We start from the raw sequence: 14,923 nt of genomic DNA, 5'->3' as shown, positions 1-14,923 counted from the left end.
TGCCTTCCAGATTGTCCAGGCTGTCTTCGGAGTCATTATATTGGCTATCCATTCACTCTTTTCAAGTGTGTTTGGTGGATTTCCAATGACTTTGACACTGATTGGTTGGATACTGTTGCTGCTATTCCTCATACGCAGTGGCTGTGCCTTCTCAGCTAAGTGGAGTAATGGAGCTACTACTACCATTTGATGACTTTGGAGACATTCTTCAAGATCACGATTATTGGTAAATAATTTGATCATTAGCCTTATTTAAACGTTTTAAAGTTTCATGCCAAATTGCCTAGTATAGTTTTTAATTAGATTTTAGCATGATTTTAGCCCAGAGCATTTTAGTCTGGACTCAATCAATAAATCAATCAATCACTGCATTTGTAAAGCGCGCTGCATACCCGTGAGGGTCTCAAGGCGCTGGGGAGGGGGGGTGCTACTGGTCGAAGAGCCAGGTCTTGAGGAGTCTTCTGAAGGCCAGCAGGTCCTGGGTCTGTTGTAGGATGGTGGGGAGAGTGTTCCAGGTCTTGGCGGCAAGGTAGGAGAAGGATCTGCCGCCGACGGTGGTTTTTCGGATGCGGGGGACTGTGGCGATGGCGAGGTTGGCTGAGCGGAGGCTTCGGGTGGGGGTGTGGAAGCTGAGTCGGTTGTTGAGGTAGGTGGGTCCGGTGTAGTGCAGTGCTTTGTGTGCATGGATCAGGAGCTTGAAGGTGATCCTTTGGTTGATGGGGAGCCAGTGCAGGCCTCTCAGGTGGAGTGTGATGTGGCTGCGGCAGGGGACATCGAGGATGAGTCGGGCCGAGGCGTTCTGGATGCGTTGGGGTCATCTCAGGAGCTTGTTTGTAGTTCCTGAGTAGAGGGCGTTCCCGTAGTCGAGTCTGTTGGTGATGAGGGCCTGGGAAACGGTTTTTCTAGTGTCGAGGGGGATCCATTTGAAGATCCTGCGGAGCATACGGAGGGTGTTGAAGCAGGACGCGGAGACGGCGTTGACTTGCCTGGTCATGGAGAGAGTGGAGTCGAGGATGACCCCCAGGTTGCGTGCGTGGTCTGTGGGTTCCGGGGCTGTGCCTAGTGACGTGTGCCACCAAGAGTTGTCCCAGGCTGATGGGGTGGGTCCGAGTATGAGGACCTCCGTCTTCTCTGAGTTCAGCTTCAGTCTGCTGTCCTTCATCCAGTCGGCTACGGCCTTCATTCCTCTGTGGAGGTTAGCTTTGGCGGTGTGGGGATCTTCGGTGAGAGATATGATCAGCTGGGTGTCGTCGGCGTAGGAGATGATGTTGAGGTTGTGTTGTCGTGCGACGTGGGCGAGGGGGGCCATGTAGATACCGAACAGTGTCTGGCTGAGGGAGGATCCCTGTGGGACGCCGCAGATGATCTCGGTGGTTTTGGAGCGGAAGGGTGGGAGGCGGACGCTCTGGGTTCTGCCGGAGAGGAAGGATGTGGTCCAGGCAAGGCCTTCTCTTGGATACCGGCATCATGGAGGCGTGCTGATAGGGTGCAGTGGCAGACCGTATCAAAGGCTGCTGATAGGTCCAGGAGGATGAGGGCGGCTGTTTCTCCTTTGTCCATCAGTGTCCGGATGTCGTCAGTGGCGGCGATGAGGGCGGTCTCGGTGCTGTGGTTACTGCGAAAACCGGATTGGGAAGGGTCCAGGATGTTGTTAACTTCGAGGTAGCGGGTCAGCTGTTTGTTGACCATCTTCTCGGTCACTTTTGCCGGGAAAGGGAGCAGGGAGATGGGCCGGAAGTTCTTGAGGTCCTTGGGGTCCGCCTTGGGCTTCTTCAGAAGGGCGTTGATCTCGGCGTGCTTCCAGCTTTCTGGGAAGGTTGCTGTCTCGAAGGAACAGTTGATTGTTTTCCGGAGGTGGGGCGCGATGGTTGCGCTGGCTTTGTTGAAGACGTGGTGAGGGCAGGGGTCCCATGGGGATCCGGAGTGGATGGAGTTCATGGTTTTGATGGTGTCTTCGTCGCTGACGCTGGACCAGATGGTCAGGCGACTGGTGCGAGTGGTAGTCCCAGGGTTGGTGGACTCGGTGGTGGGTGCGGGGGGGTCAGGGTTGAAGCTGTTGTGGATGTCGGTGATCTTGCGGTGGAAGAAGGTGGCCAGGGAGTCGCACAGGTCTTGAGATGGCGGGATGTCGTTGGTGTTGGAGCTGGGGTTGGAGAGTTCTTTCACGATGCTGAAGAGCTCTTTGGTGTTGTGTGCGTTGTTGTCTAGGCGGTCCTTGAAGGTGGTTTTCTTGGCGGTCCTGATGAGTTGGTGGTGTCTGCGGGTGGCGCTCTTGAGGGCTGTGTGGTTGTCTGGTGTTCGGTCGTGGAGCCATTTCTACTCCAGCTTCCGACAGGTGTGCTTGGAGATCCAGAGGTCCTCGGTGAACCAGGCGGCTTTCTTGTTGGTGTGGTTGGTTGTAGAGGTCTTGAGAGGGGCGAGGGTGTTGGCGCAGTCGTTGATCCACTGTGTGAGGTTGGTCGCTGCGGTGTCTGGGTCGGTGGGGTCGGTGGGTGGTCTCAGGGCGAGGGCGGTAGTCAGTTGGTCCTCAGTGACCTTGCCCCAGCAGCGGCGTGGTAGCTGTTGGGTGCGGTGGAGTGTGGTGGGTTTTCTGAAGGTGAAGTGGACGCATCTGTGGTCGGTCCAGTGTGGTTCGGTGGTGTGGTTGAAGGAGACGTGGGGGCTTGCGGAGAAGATGGGGTCGAGTGTGTGTCCAGCGGCGTGAGTAGGTGTTGTTACGAGCTGTTTGAGTCCAAGGTTGGCGAGGTTGTCGATCAGGGCGGTGGAGTTGGAATCGTTGTTGTTCTCGAGGTGGAAGTTCAGGTCCCCGAGGAGGATGTAGTCCGTGGAAGCGAGGGCGTGGGTGCTGATGAGGTCGGCGATGGTGTCACTGAACTGTGGGCGGGGTCCGGGAGGTCTGTAGATGGGAGTTCCTCTGAGGGTGGTGTTGGGGTCTGTGTGGATCTGGAAGTGCATGTGCTCGGCGGTGGTGAGGGTGTCATCGGTGTTCGTTGAGATTTTGATGGAGTCTTTGTGGATGCTGGCGATTCCTCCTCCCACTCCGTTGGTGCGGTCTCTGCTGGAGATCTTGTAGCCCTGTGGGATAGCTATGGCGATGTCTGGTGCTGAGGTGGCGTTCAGCCAGGTCTCCGTCAGGAAGGCGACGTCGGGGGCGGTGGAGTCTAGGAGGTCCCAGAGTTCGATGGCGTGCTTGTGAGCGGAGCCGGTGTTGAGGAGGATGCAGCGGAGGTGGTTGGGTTCTCTGGCTGGTGGTGTGGAGGTTGGATGCTGGTGAATCTGCAGTTCCGGCAGGTGAAAGGCCCCTGGGTGCGTTTCAGGGTGGCCCGGTAGCAGGGGTGGTCTCGTCTGGTGTTGATTGCGTGGAGGGTGCTTGCGTCGCAGTGCAGTCTGGCGTTGCGGTTGGTGCGGGTTCCAAGGGTTCTGGTGTTGGGTGCGGTCCAGGCGCGGATGGGCGCAGGCGGGTTTGCCTTAGGCGCGGCCGCTTCGCGGCCTCCATATGAGGGCAGAGGGAGGGAGGAGCAGCTGGGAGATGGGAGCGGGGCGGCCAATGGGAGTGAAAGGGGTGGGGCAACAGGGGCTAAGTGGCGAGGGAAAAACCCGGGGAAAACCCGGGGAAAAAACGGCAGGAATAGACAGTGGGAGAGGGACAACAGAGCACAGGGGCACAGAATGAAAAAAACAAAGTGGCACAGAAGCCAAGCGCAGGGGTACAGAATAAAAAAGGGAGCGAGTAATCAGGCGGCAAGAGCGGCAACGGAGGTTCAACCCACAGGGGGCTGCGTGGCAGATGGGGGGAGCGACCTGCCTGGTGACACATGCTCCCTCTATACAGTATTAGCATCCTTCTTCCGGCAATGGGGAGGGTGTAGTGAGTCCATATTAGCTTTTTCTGGGCACCAGGAGTTAAGCTTAGTTCTTTGGCTGGCAGGCCGGTGCCCCTGTCACCTAAACTAGCAGTCTCACCTAGGAGCGAGAGTCCAATTACAACAGTACCTGGAAATGGACATTGGCTCAAGACCAGTAAAGAGCCCACACACTAATTTCCTGCTTCTATAAAAAGCCTTGCAGTAGGAGCAGGCATCTTCAAAAATGTATCTATTTCACAATAGAGCTTCACTTTCCCAATCATTGTTGCTGTTTCATGCCCAGTTGCTTTTGAATCAAAGTAGCTGAACCGGTACCTTAGCTATTTAAGGATGATAATGAATCAATTATTGTCAGATGTTTCACCAGCAATAGAATGCTAGCACTGTTTCAACATTCCCAATAAATTAAGATATGGAAGTGGTGGAATTTGAGGGAGAATAGCAGAGAGAGACCAGCTCAATGGTAAGAAATAGGTCATTAAGGAGATGATCACCCACCTAAATGAAAATCTGGGGTTTTTGAACTTGGTCAGCCTTCTTGCTGGATGTCAATATGTGGTGGAAGTATTATGCCTCTCCTGAAAATAAACTGAGAAGGAATTCAGGGCCACTTATTACCATACAATGCCCCACATTGAGGGGAGTAATACCAGGTTTCCTAAGATTCCAGAAGTGAAGTACCATTTTCCAAGCTTTAATTAGTGGAGCACAATAGATTTTGAGAGGCACTAAGCCTTCTTCAATATGACATGTGATACTTTGCCCTAGATCAGAGACTTAAATGTTGATAGCCTCCAGTTATAAATGTGTAGTGCTTTTAATTGCATTGGAGAGGCCACAGTCTGAAATGTGCTCCAGGAGATCATTGAGAGCCTTTCCAGTTGTGCTTATGGTTTTATTGTAAGTTGTAATTCAGGACACAGAAAGCTAATTATTTTGAATGAGCAAAGCTGTTCAGATTGCTGACTCTGGGCCAGATGTGCTTTCGTGCCTACCTCTTATAAATTGTCCCATAGTCTCTGGTGCACAGAGGCTGAGTCTTGTGTTCTGAAAAACGACCCATAGAATATTTCTGGAGGCAGCCTTTGGTTGGGTGTCCTTTTCTTCACAATACAATATCAACGTATAGGTGTCTCGTTGGTGTGCAGTCATGTGGCTCTATGGTCATTCTATTATCCTGTCAACATTAGTCATCAACGTCTATGTCAGGATTAATCTTGTAACTTCTACTGGTCTACTTGGGGAGGATACATCCGGAACTCTAAATGATTTGAGAGGAGGTTGCTTCAGGACGCTGGATGCACTCCACAAAAGCTATTCCATAGAGCTTGTGCAAGACCAATCATAATCAACACTTACATGAGACTAGTTTCAGATAGCCTTGCACAACATGCTACTGTCAGTGGTCAACATGCTCATCGTATTCACAAAACAAACGGTAAAGAATACAAATGTCAATATAATTGAAATATGACGGCAAAACATATAATAGAGACAGACAGATGAAATCATCTTCAGTCATCTAGTTTGTGGAAAATCAATAGACATCAATCTACTTCTCAGAATATTACCATTACTTGTTCTTTATCCTTGGCAGCATCAACATTAAATATTTACATGATTACACGGGTTACTCAAATTGTCATTTGGACTGAGCGCAAGAAACTTATATGACATGTGAAAATATATTTCACTATATAAGTGTTATACCTGGAGTGTTTAAACATGAGGTTAAAATCCTGCGCATACTTTCCAGTTTACAATTTATTTCTGAAGATAAACGCAGCCTCTAATAAGGAAGTGATGTTAGAATAAAAATGTAATTACTTATTAGATGTGAGGTTTGTCGTCACTGTGCCACTTGACAAATCCAGTTTATTTTCTGTCATTAATTCATTGTTACAGTAGAGTGTTTTGCATTTGCACGTCGAATTCGCTTCACTAAAACTTTGCAAGTAGCATCACACACTTTGACCTTAATAACATCACAGAAAATGACATTGTATGAACATTGACCCGGTACCTTTCCAAGAAGCTGTCACATGACAGATGGTTTTAACCCTGATGGCATCACAATATTGAGATCGCTGAAGTTCCATAATAACTGCATGATTAATATAACAAAACAACACCGGCAAATGTCTGATATATATGCCATATGTATTAGTGTGTTGACATGGCCTGTGAAAGTGGCTGGATGCAATACTTTGCCTGACTTTTAGTGACCAAGTGAAGCAAGTGAGCCAGACCATGACTAGAGTGGTTGGGGGAGGTTCTCTGGAGAAAAGCTTGAAATAATGGGTGAAAATTGTGTGTTTTAAAGCACATTTTTTCAAATTAATTTTAAAACGCTAAAGGCTTATATGCCATTGAGGTCCCCTTATGCCAAAGGTTACATGCAATATGCCAGTTCTAGAATTTTGTATTAATGCAGATCACATACCATGGGTGAACCGTACGCCAAAGCTTTGCTTAGATTGTCCGGTCCAGTATTTTATCATAGTGGTATCATGGGTGCCCTTAGGACAAATTGTTTCTCAAATAAGCCAGTACCAGTGGTTTATCAGGGCTTGCCTTATGCAAATGGGGATTACTTCCCCTTTCTGAAAGTAAAATAAAGTTTGTTGAGAAAAAAACAATGACACGTGGGACCACTTCCAACTCAAACAAACTGAAACAAATATTTTCTTTTCAAACACAATTGGTTTCTCCTGAGGAAAATTGGATGCATTTTAAACAATTTTATTTTTATGTGATTACAGACATGGGGGTCTGCTGGACACAGCAGGCCACAATCCCTTTGATGGCAGCCAATTGCAGCGATCTACCACATGAATTATAATCAGATAGGTTGAATTGCAACCCTCTATAATTTGGAATTTTCTACACAAACCTATTAGTAAATAGGTTGGTAATGTGAATATTTTGGTGTACTATATGGTAAAGTTATGGGGCCTTATCGCGCAGTACACGACAAGTTGACCAGAAAGTGTGTCTGCCGAAAACTGCTCAGCATTTCCGCAGCTTCTCCTGATCTTCCTATGCTTTGGCCATTCAAATACCATCTTGGGTCCAGTCATGATCATTTGCTCAACTTTCATCTCAGCCCCTGGAACCTGCAGCTGTGAGCAGCAAAACGTGGCAAAGGAATTAAGTATAAAGCATTTAACAGCACCAAACAATGAAATAAGAATATGACACAACAAGAATGACACACAACACCAATTTATAAACAGACCACTTTTTACACATTTTTAGAGTCCTTGATCATCAAAATCCACCTGAGGGTTCTGGAGATACACATTTTTAAACAGTAAATAACTTGTTAATTCAAGCTCAAGCAAGCATTGGTCAGCAAATAGTTTGTATACTTTTTAAAAGTTTGAAAGAGTTTCTCTGGCAACTCCAACCAGAGTTGGGCGATCAGTTCTGACAGGAAAGAGGTCTAGTTGGCCAGTAAGGATACTTTGGATTATTACTTGGCCATCAGACAGAGATTTATCAAGCCACACAGGGCCACTCAAGATGGTGTTGCCATTACTTCCCCTTGAGTGGCACAAGGGCGATGCAAAACCATGATACATATGCCCCCTGATTCATTGGCTAAGCAGGTTGTGTTTGAGGCTAGGTATGCATCTGGAATAAGACCTGTCTTGCTGCAATTTACCAATTATGCAGAGTAAATTAAAACAAACATTGGCAAATATTTTTGCAAGTACCCTGTAGTCACAAATAAGAATTGTTACAAGACAATATGAGTCTGGTGCATTTGGAAAGTGTATCAAGTTACCTTTCTGAATTCAAGATGGAACCATGACCCCGCCCGTAATAGAACTGAACGAGCTGGTAAAAAATGGAGTAAGGCAGAAACTGCCTTATACCATTCAGGAAGAAAGCGATCTCCTCCAATTGCTTTGGATTTACACAGTGAAGCAATAGCTTCAAAAACTTTCAACATTAATACAGTGTGGGAAAGTTCAGTCTGAGCTTTCTCATCATGTAAGGAAAATGGAAAATGGACTTAAATATCTCCGTTACATCTTGCGAAGCACTGGAGCAGCTTAAGACATTTCATTATGATGGTTAAGGATAATTTCACTACGTTTGTCGAGTTTGGTGGCTGGATCATAAACACAATCAAATTAATTTACTCAGAGATCTTTTCTGTGATAGTTAGGCAGCAGTTTATAATTTTTCTTACTCTGTTCAGAGATTCACTCTGGAATAGTGTTAGAGTTTAACAACTCCTTAGGAATCTCCCATAAAACTAAGTCAGCAGTTTCCAAAGCATCCAAGGATTTTACAAATTAAGGCCCTGATTCATAATTTTTGGTGCAAAACTGCACAAACTCACTTTTGAACCAAAACGTTTAGCACCAGCTTGCATCATTTCTGTGCACTAGCCGGGCACTATATTTATGGAATGGTGCAAGACGTTGCAAAGGGTAGGCTAGTGGCAAAAAAAATGACTTTAGTCGGGTTGGGCTAGCAGTATGGAAGAAGGGGTTTTTGCACCAAAAAATGACGTTAGGCATGTTAGAGTAAAAAATTACTCTAACCTGCCTAGAGTCATATTCTGAGGCAAAACTATCTATACCACATGACTCCTGTCTTAGAAAAGACAGGAGTCATGCCCACCACCCCAATGGCCAGCACAGGGGACCAGGGTCCCCTGGGCATGGCCAATACACCCAGTGCCATGTAGGGGGGCCCATTTCAGGGCCCGATTGCACTTTACAAAATAAAATAAAATACTTACCAGAATTTACCTGTACTTACCTGGGATGGGGTCCCTCATTCTCCGCTGTCCCTCTGGTGTGGGTGGGGGTGTCTCTGGGGCCTGGGGAGGGCACCTGTGGGCTTATTCCATGGTGTTCAACAATGGAAATAGGCTCACAGGTCCCCTAATGCCTACCCTGACCCGGGTGTTACAAAATGGGGCAAAGCAAGCTTTGCACCATTTTTTGACCCCATTTCCCTTCCGTGCACCATTTTTGCACGGGAGTATAAATATGGCGTTAAGGCCATAGAGTCATTTTTTGCACTGGAACACCTACCTTGCATCTCATTAAGGCAAGGTATGTTTCCACTTCCAAAAAATGACTTTAACTCCATAAATTTGGAGCTAGACAGGTCTGCACCAAAGTACAAATATGGAGTTACCGTATTTTCCGGCGTATAAGACGACTTTTTAACCCCTGAAAATCTCCTCAAAAGTCGGGGGTCGTCTTATACGCCGGTATACGGTGTGCTGAAACTTCAGGGACAGGCGCCCTGTAGCTGAGCCACCGTGCGTTGCATTTGGAAATCGATTCCAAGCGTATGATGGGTTCCGCATCCCACAAGATTCAGCTACTTGTGGACACAGAGCTGATTGGTCAACCGTGAGTTGAGCTGTCCTTACCGTGTGCCGCAATCCTCGCTGGCAGTTGTCTGGACAGGCACGTATTCCAGCATGTGCTCCAGGCTATTCCACTTGCACTGTTTTATGTTTACATGTTTGATGACAAACAGCCTTCTGTTTATAAGTGACAGTTTTCCTACTAAGTACCTGCATGTCATAAGCATTTGAATTAAAATTACCATGTTAAAATCAAATCTGATGTTTTTAAATTTTTATTTGGTGTGCATTGGAAGAGGGGTAGTCTTATACAGCGAGTATAGCCCAAACCCTATATTTTAACAGGAAAAGTAGGGGGTCGTCTTATACGCCCAGTCGTCTTATACGCCGGAAAATACGGTAGTTTTGCACTGAATTAGAGTTAAAAAATGTCGCTAATTCAGAGCAAACAGAGTTTAAATATGCCCCTAAGTGTGTCTCTGGTTACTGCATCAAAAACCCACTATATTAAAATAGAAAGACAGATCTTTTCTGTGACATTTGAATCATTGATTTTCTGGGCCTCTCAACCTCTTACTAGATGTACAGACCAACCGTGTTAGGGTTTAACAGCTCCTTTTGTGCAAAACTAAGTAGGCAGTTTCCAAGGCAACTAAGGGGTAGGAGGAGCCTGTAAAAAACAAATTAACCTCTACTGATGCTACCTCCATCTACAATTTCTGCATTTTAGAGAATGGTGGGGCTTTGCTTTTATATGTGCAGTAAAATTTATATTGAGGCCTGGCAGTCTTCTTAAAGAACAATGTGATGGAATACCGATTGCACCCACTGAATTCATTATTACGTAGCAATTGCTTATTGAATTTTAACTGAGATCTATTGTGGCCAGGACCTACTGGAAATGGAAAGTCAAAAACTACAACAGGAGGATCAGAAAATCCAGCATGTAAGAAGCAAATTATGGTTCACCAAAACCTAATTCAATTGTGATGAGATGAACATCCACCATAGTAGCACTTTTACTGCCTAGCCAGAAGATTATCATGACATCAAGGGTCTATTACTCTAAACTTAGAATAAAACCGCAGAGGGCCTCATGCACTACAAGGTTTATTCTGGACTATTTTAGAATTAGAGGTGTCATATTCAGTAACAAAAATGAAATCTCCTTTCACTGCAATTTTAGCACATAGAGACAATTGCCAAGTTATTAAATCATAGAGTGGAACAGGTTAAGCAAGAAAACAGCCTTTCTAGGTAACAAGCTGCAAAACCTCCTGGCATAGTTGGAAATGCATGACAAACCATCACTTCTCCTGCTGCATTATTGTTGATAAAAACCCTACCCAAATTCTCTGGTGAAAAACAATAGGAATATCCCATTGTGGGGTAGTGGCAGATGAAAACAGAAGTCTGGCAACTACCTTTATTTGAGGATGCTGTTTTCTCTCTTTCAAAGTGTGTCTCTTGAATTAAAAGAATTATGGGGGGTCTGATTCATCGACCAAGCCAACAACAAATTCCTATGTGGATGATGATTGAGACCATTAATATTAAGACTAACAATTTAAACTTTTATTAATTTGTTGGGAAACAACCTTTACTGCTAAAAATTGAAGGACTGACTAGACAATTTTGCCAGAAAAATTCATGCCCGCTACCCCTCATGACAAAAAAGCAATCCCAAATCTAAACATAACTCACTGCTTCCAGCCCCACCCTATGAGCGAAAAATTACATGTGTACATAGTTGAACCCATTCCAAACTAAAACAGCAAACTGTGGTGATATGGAAGAGTGTCCGCTTCTCTATGCCCTAGTTTATCGGATGGTAGTTGTGAATATGTCCTCGTTAAAAGTTTCATTACTGATTCTTAAAATCAGGGGTCTAAATGATCAAGCTAATGGCCTGATTTTGAGGATAGCTGGCTGCCTGTCATCTGTCATGGTAGCAGAAGTTGATACCTCCACAATCATGGACAGACTACTGCCCACCATATTTTGAGATTTCTGTCAGCCCTGCTGAGATTCCAGGCCTTCAGAGGAGCCACTTCTGAATTATTTGGCCAAGAATGGACATAAAGTGTGCAGTACCAATTCGGAGTTTTGTATAGTTGTAACTGGAAGGATGTGCCCTCTTTGTGTTAACAGAGACCAATGGAAATTCTAAAGGTCCTTTTGTTTATTTCTCTGCCACTCTTGATCTGGTAGCTGCAGCACTTGCCAGGTTGCCTAAAGACAGTGGCTGCAGCTGGTGTCAGCATTCAGCAATGTGAGGGCATGGTTATGTGTTACCCCTTTCAGTAATGGTTCTCCACTCTGTTGAGATCTTGCTCACCTGCATGCAAACACAATACATGACACAGCCACTTGACCAGGTACAAGCAGTCAATTTTTCTTGCAGATCGTATTGCTCTATGGAGGTGTAACTATATCACGTTTGCCAGACTTTTGGCTTTCCCAGCTACTGATGAAAATGATGATGGGGTTCACTATGAGTGTCTGAATATTACAGATTTGTATACCAAGCCAATAAGCAACATTTGAGTCGTCCCTCTGGAACAGCCTGATTGTATGTTTTCATAGACGGCTCTTATTCAAGACTGGATGAGGAATTCTGAAAGCAGCCTATAGTGTCTGCACCCTAGACAGTGTAGTGGAAGCCTCCTATTTGTACAATCTAACCTCTGCACAGGTGGCTGAAATGATCGCTCTTACTAGAGCCTGAGGTGTATTTAACAGTTTGAGAGTCACCACCTACACCGATAGCTAATACAGGTTTGGCATGTTCCATGATTTTGGAAAATTGTGGTCCCAAAGGGGTTTTATGACTTCACCTGGCTCTCGCATCCACAATGAAAATTATGTCATGGATTTGCTTGATGCTATACAGTTGCCTCCTAAAATAGCAAGTGTGAAGTGTGAAGTGTGCAGCACACAAGAATGGATGTAGTTTTGTAACTACAAGCAACTACAAGCAAACGAGTACTCTTAGGTCTTGCACGTTGCATAGAGATTATGCAAATTAATCTGTTATAGTAAATGAAGTAAATACATCTCACATATAAAGCTTTGTGGGGTTCCTCACGGCTACAGCTTCCAGCCTTGCCATGCTATGCTTCACAGTTACAGCTTCCAGCCTTGGCCTGCCGTAAGACTAAAAAATCTGCTTCTAAGTTCAAAGGTAAAAACTTTGATGTGTGTGTATGGCTTGCTTCCCTTAGCTGACCCCTCTCCTTTGTTATAGGTCTTAAATGATGCGTAGGTCTCGGTGAAACAAGAACTTTGGCTTTCAATTCAGCTTTATTTCGGTGAAAATGTCATATAAGCATATTAACAAAGATTCTTACATTTAAAAATGCTTGAAAAAAACTGTGAAATTCAGATGCATCTTAGTAAAACTCAGATCAAGCTCGCCCGAAGCCATGTGATACAAATATGAAAGATGTCAATAGTATAAATAGAATAAAAAATACACAATACACATCACCATAAAAATATGAATACATAGCTATAGATACAAATCTTTGTGCAAAGAGCAACAAGGACCTATTTATTCACACAATAGATGAAAAACTTTGTGTCATTCACCCATTTGCACACATAAGATTCCCATTCTATTGTCTCACTGTTGATTGCAAATGATTATGTCTAGCAGATATGTTCTCTTGTTCGCTAGAACTGTATGTGTGCAAAATTAATATCCGTGATAAAAAAATGTATACTTTTGTATTAAAAAAGTTTGCCACTGATGTACCAGATTGCCTCAAAAAACCTTGCCAGTGCGTGTACCACAGTCATGCGCAGGCTTGTTTTGCAGATTCTAAGAGCCGAGTGACGATCTCTTATACCCAACAATTTGCATAATGGTCTAATCCAGAAAGCCCTCTGTTTCTTGTACGCCTGGCAAAAAAATAAAACATGTGCCAACTCATCTACTTGCCAACTCATCCAATAAATATCCTTCAGAGTCTGACTAGCATCTTTGGAAGATGGGTAAGATCAGACCAGTACTGGCATAAGCCAAGTTTGTAAAAGGCTTTTTTCACATATTTACACCATGGGATTTGCTCTATGTGGGGGGCTGCTAACACCGCTCGAAGCCAAGCTCTATACGGGTCTAAAGTATCTATGGACCATAGTCTAATCCAGTACTGGAGTGGCCATATGGCAGCTATCTTTGCTATGGAGTGTAAATTTAAGTCCATTCGTATGGGCAATGTGGGAGAGCTCGAAGGGACTTTTAATAAATGCTTTTAGATACAGACTTTCTGCTCTCTCTAGATCTTGCAAATTATTATACCCCCATAGCTCTGCACCATATATAGCTCCCCCTCTGACTTGGCTTTTGTAAATTTCCATTGCTGGCGTGATGGAGTATCTAGATGGTCTAGCAGCGAATCTCAATATGCCACCTGTTTTTTGTTTCAATAACATGATACACTTTAGCAGATGAGCTGGCCATTTATGTGAATCCTCCATACTGATTCCTAAATAGACAAAATCCATTACTCTTTCTAGAAATTTTCCATCAAGCATTATCATTTTCCTCATTCTATGATTTGTGTCCCCACACACCATATATTTAGTCTTGGTGGCATTAATTTGGAGACCATGGTCCCTACAAAACCCCCAGAATTTCTTGAGGAGCCTGGCTAATCCTGAAGCAGTTTGTGAGAGCAGTAAGCTATTGTCCACAAACAAGAGACATGGGCCTTCATTTTGAACACAGTGGGAATTCCTGCCTTGTTCGGGCTGGCGGTCTTTCCATCGCCCGCCATCCTCCTGGAAAACCCGCCGGCCGTATAATGATCTCCCTGCCAAGCCGCAATACTCATGGAGCCGCCGCCAATGTTGTTGTGCGACCGGTGCGTGCAAGGGGGCCCCTGGCCCTCCGCCAGCCTTTTCCTGGCGGGATTTCCCACCAGGAAAAGGCTGGCGACATTTGAAACATTATCCGCAGGGTGTCATTTTCACAATCAAGTAAGTAGGGTATACAAGCATTTATAAAGAGTACAAAAAGTGTGGGGGCCAATACGCAGCCCTGTCTCACACCTTTCTGTAATAGGAGTTTCTCCGTGAGTTCAACGTCTGTTCCCCACCTTATTCTAGCATAGCTTCCAGAGTATAAATCTTGAATCAATTTTAGCAAGGGTCCCAGAACTCCGACCATACCAATGATTTCCCATAGTTTATCTCAGGGTATCAGGTCGAAAGCGGACTTAAGGTCCACAAAGGTGACAAAGAGTCTCCCTGCCTCCAAATCGACAATTTTCCATTTTATAGTTAGAAAACGAAAAATATGGTCTATTGTACTTGTTTTCTGCCTAAATCCTGCCTGCATGTGGCTTAAGGCATCATTGTCTTTAATCCAGTCCTTAAGCCTACACAGGACCTGGTAAGAAAAAATCTTCTGTAGGTTGTCTTGGAGGCTTATTGGTTTCTAATTACCTGAGATTGACCTGCCCCCTTTCTTCTGGATTGGGACAACTATTGCGCCTCTCCATGTTCGAGGAAGTTGTCATCCTTCCAAAATTGCATTGGACATACTGTTCATAGAAGGACCCCAAAATTTAAGATCGACTTTAAACACATCAGAAAGGATTCTGTCTAGACCTGGTGCCTTTCCTGGTTTTTGTGCTAAAATTGCTGTCTCTGTTTTCCTTAGGTTAGTGGTATAAGCGCATCTGTGTCCAAAATATCTATCTCTATTATG

This window comes from Pleurodeles waltl, chromosome 2_2 (genome assembly GCF_031143425.1).
Source record: "Pleurodeles waltl isolate 20211129_DDA chromosome 2_2, aPleWal1.hap1.20221129, whole genome shotgun sequence".
Taxonomy (NCBI): Eukaryota; Metazoa; Chordata; class Amphibia; order Caudata; family Salamandridae; genus Pleurodeles; species Pleurodeles waltl.
The sequence above is the reverse complement of the archived record's forward strand: the minus strand, read 5'-3'. Positions refer to the sequence as shown.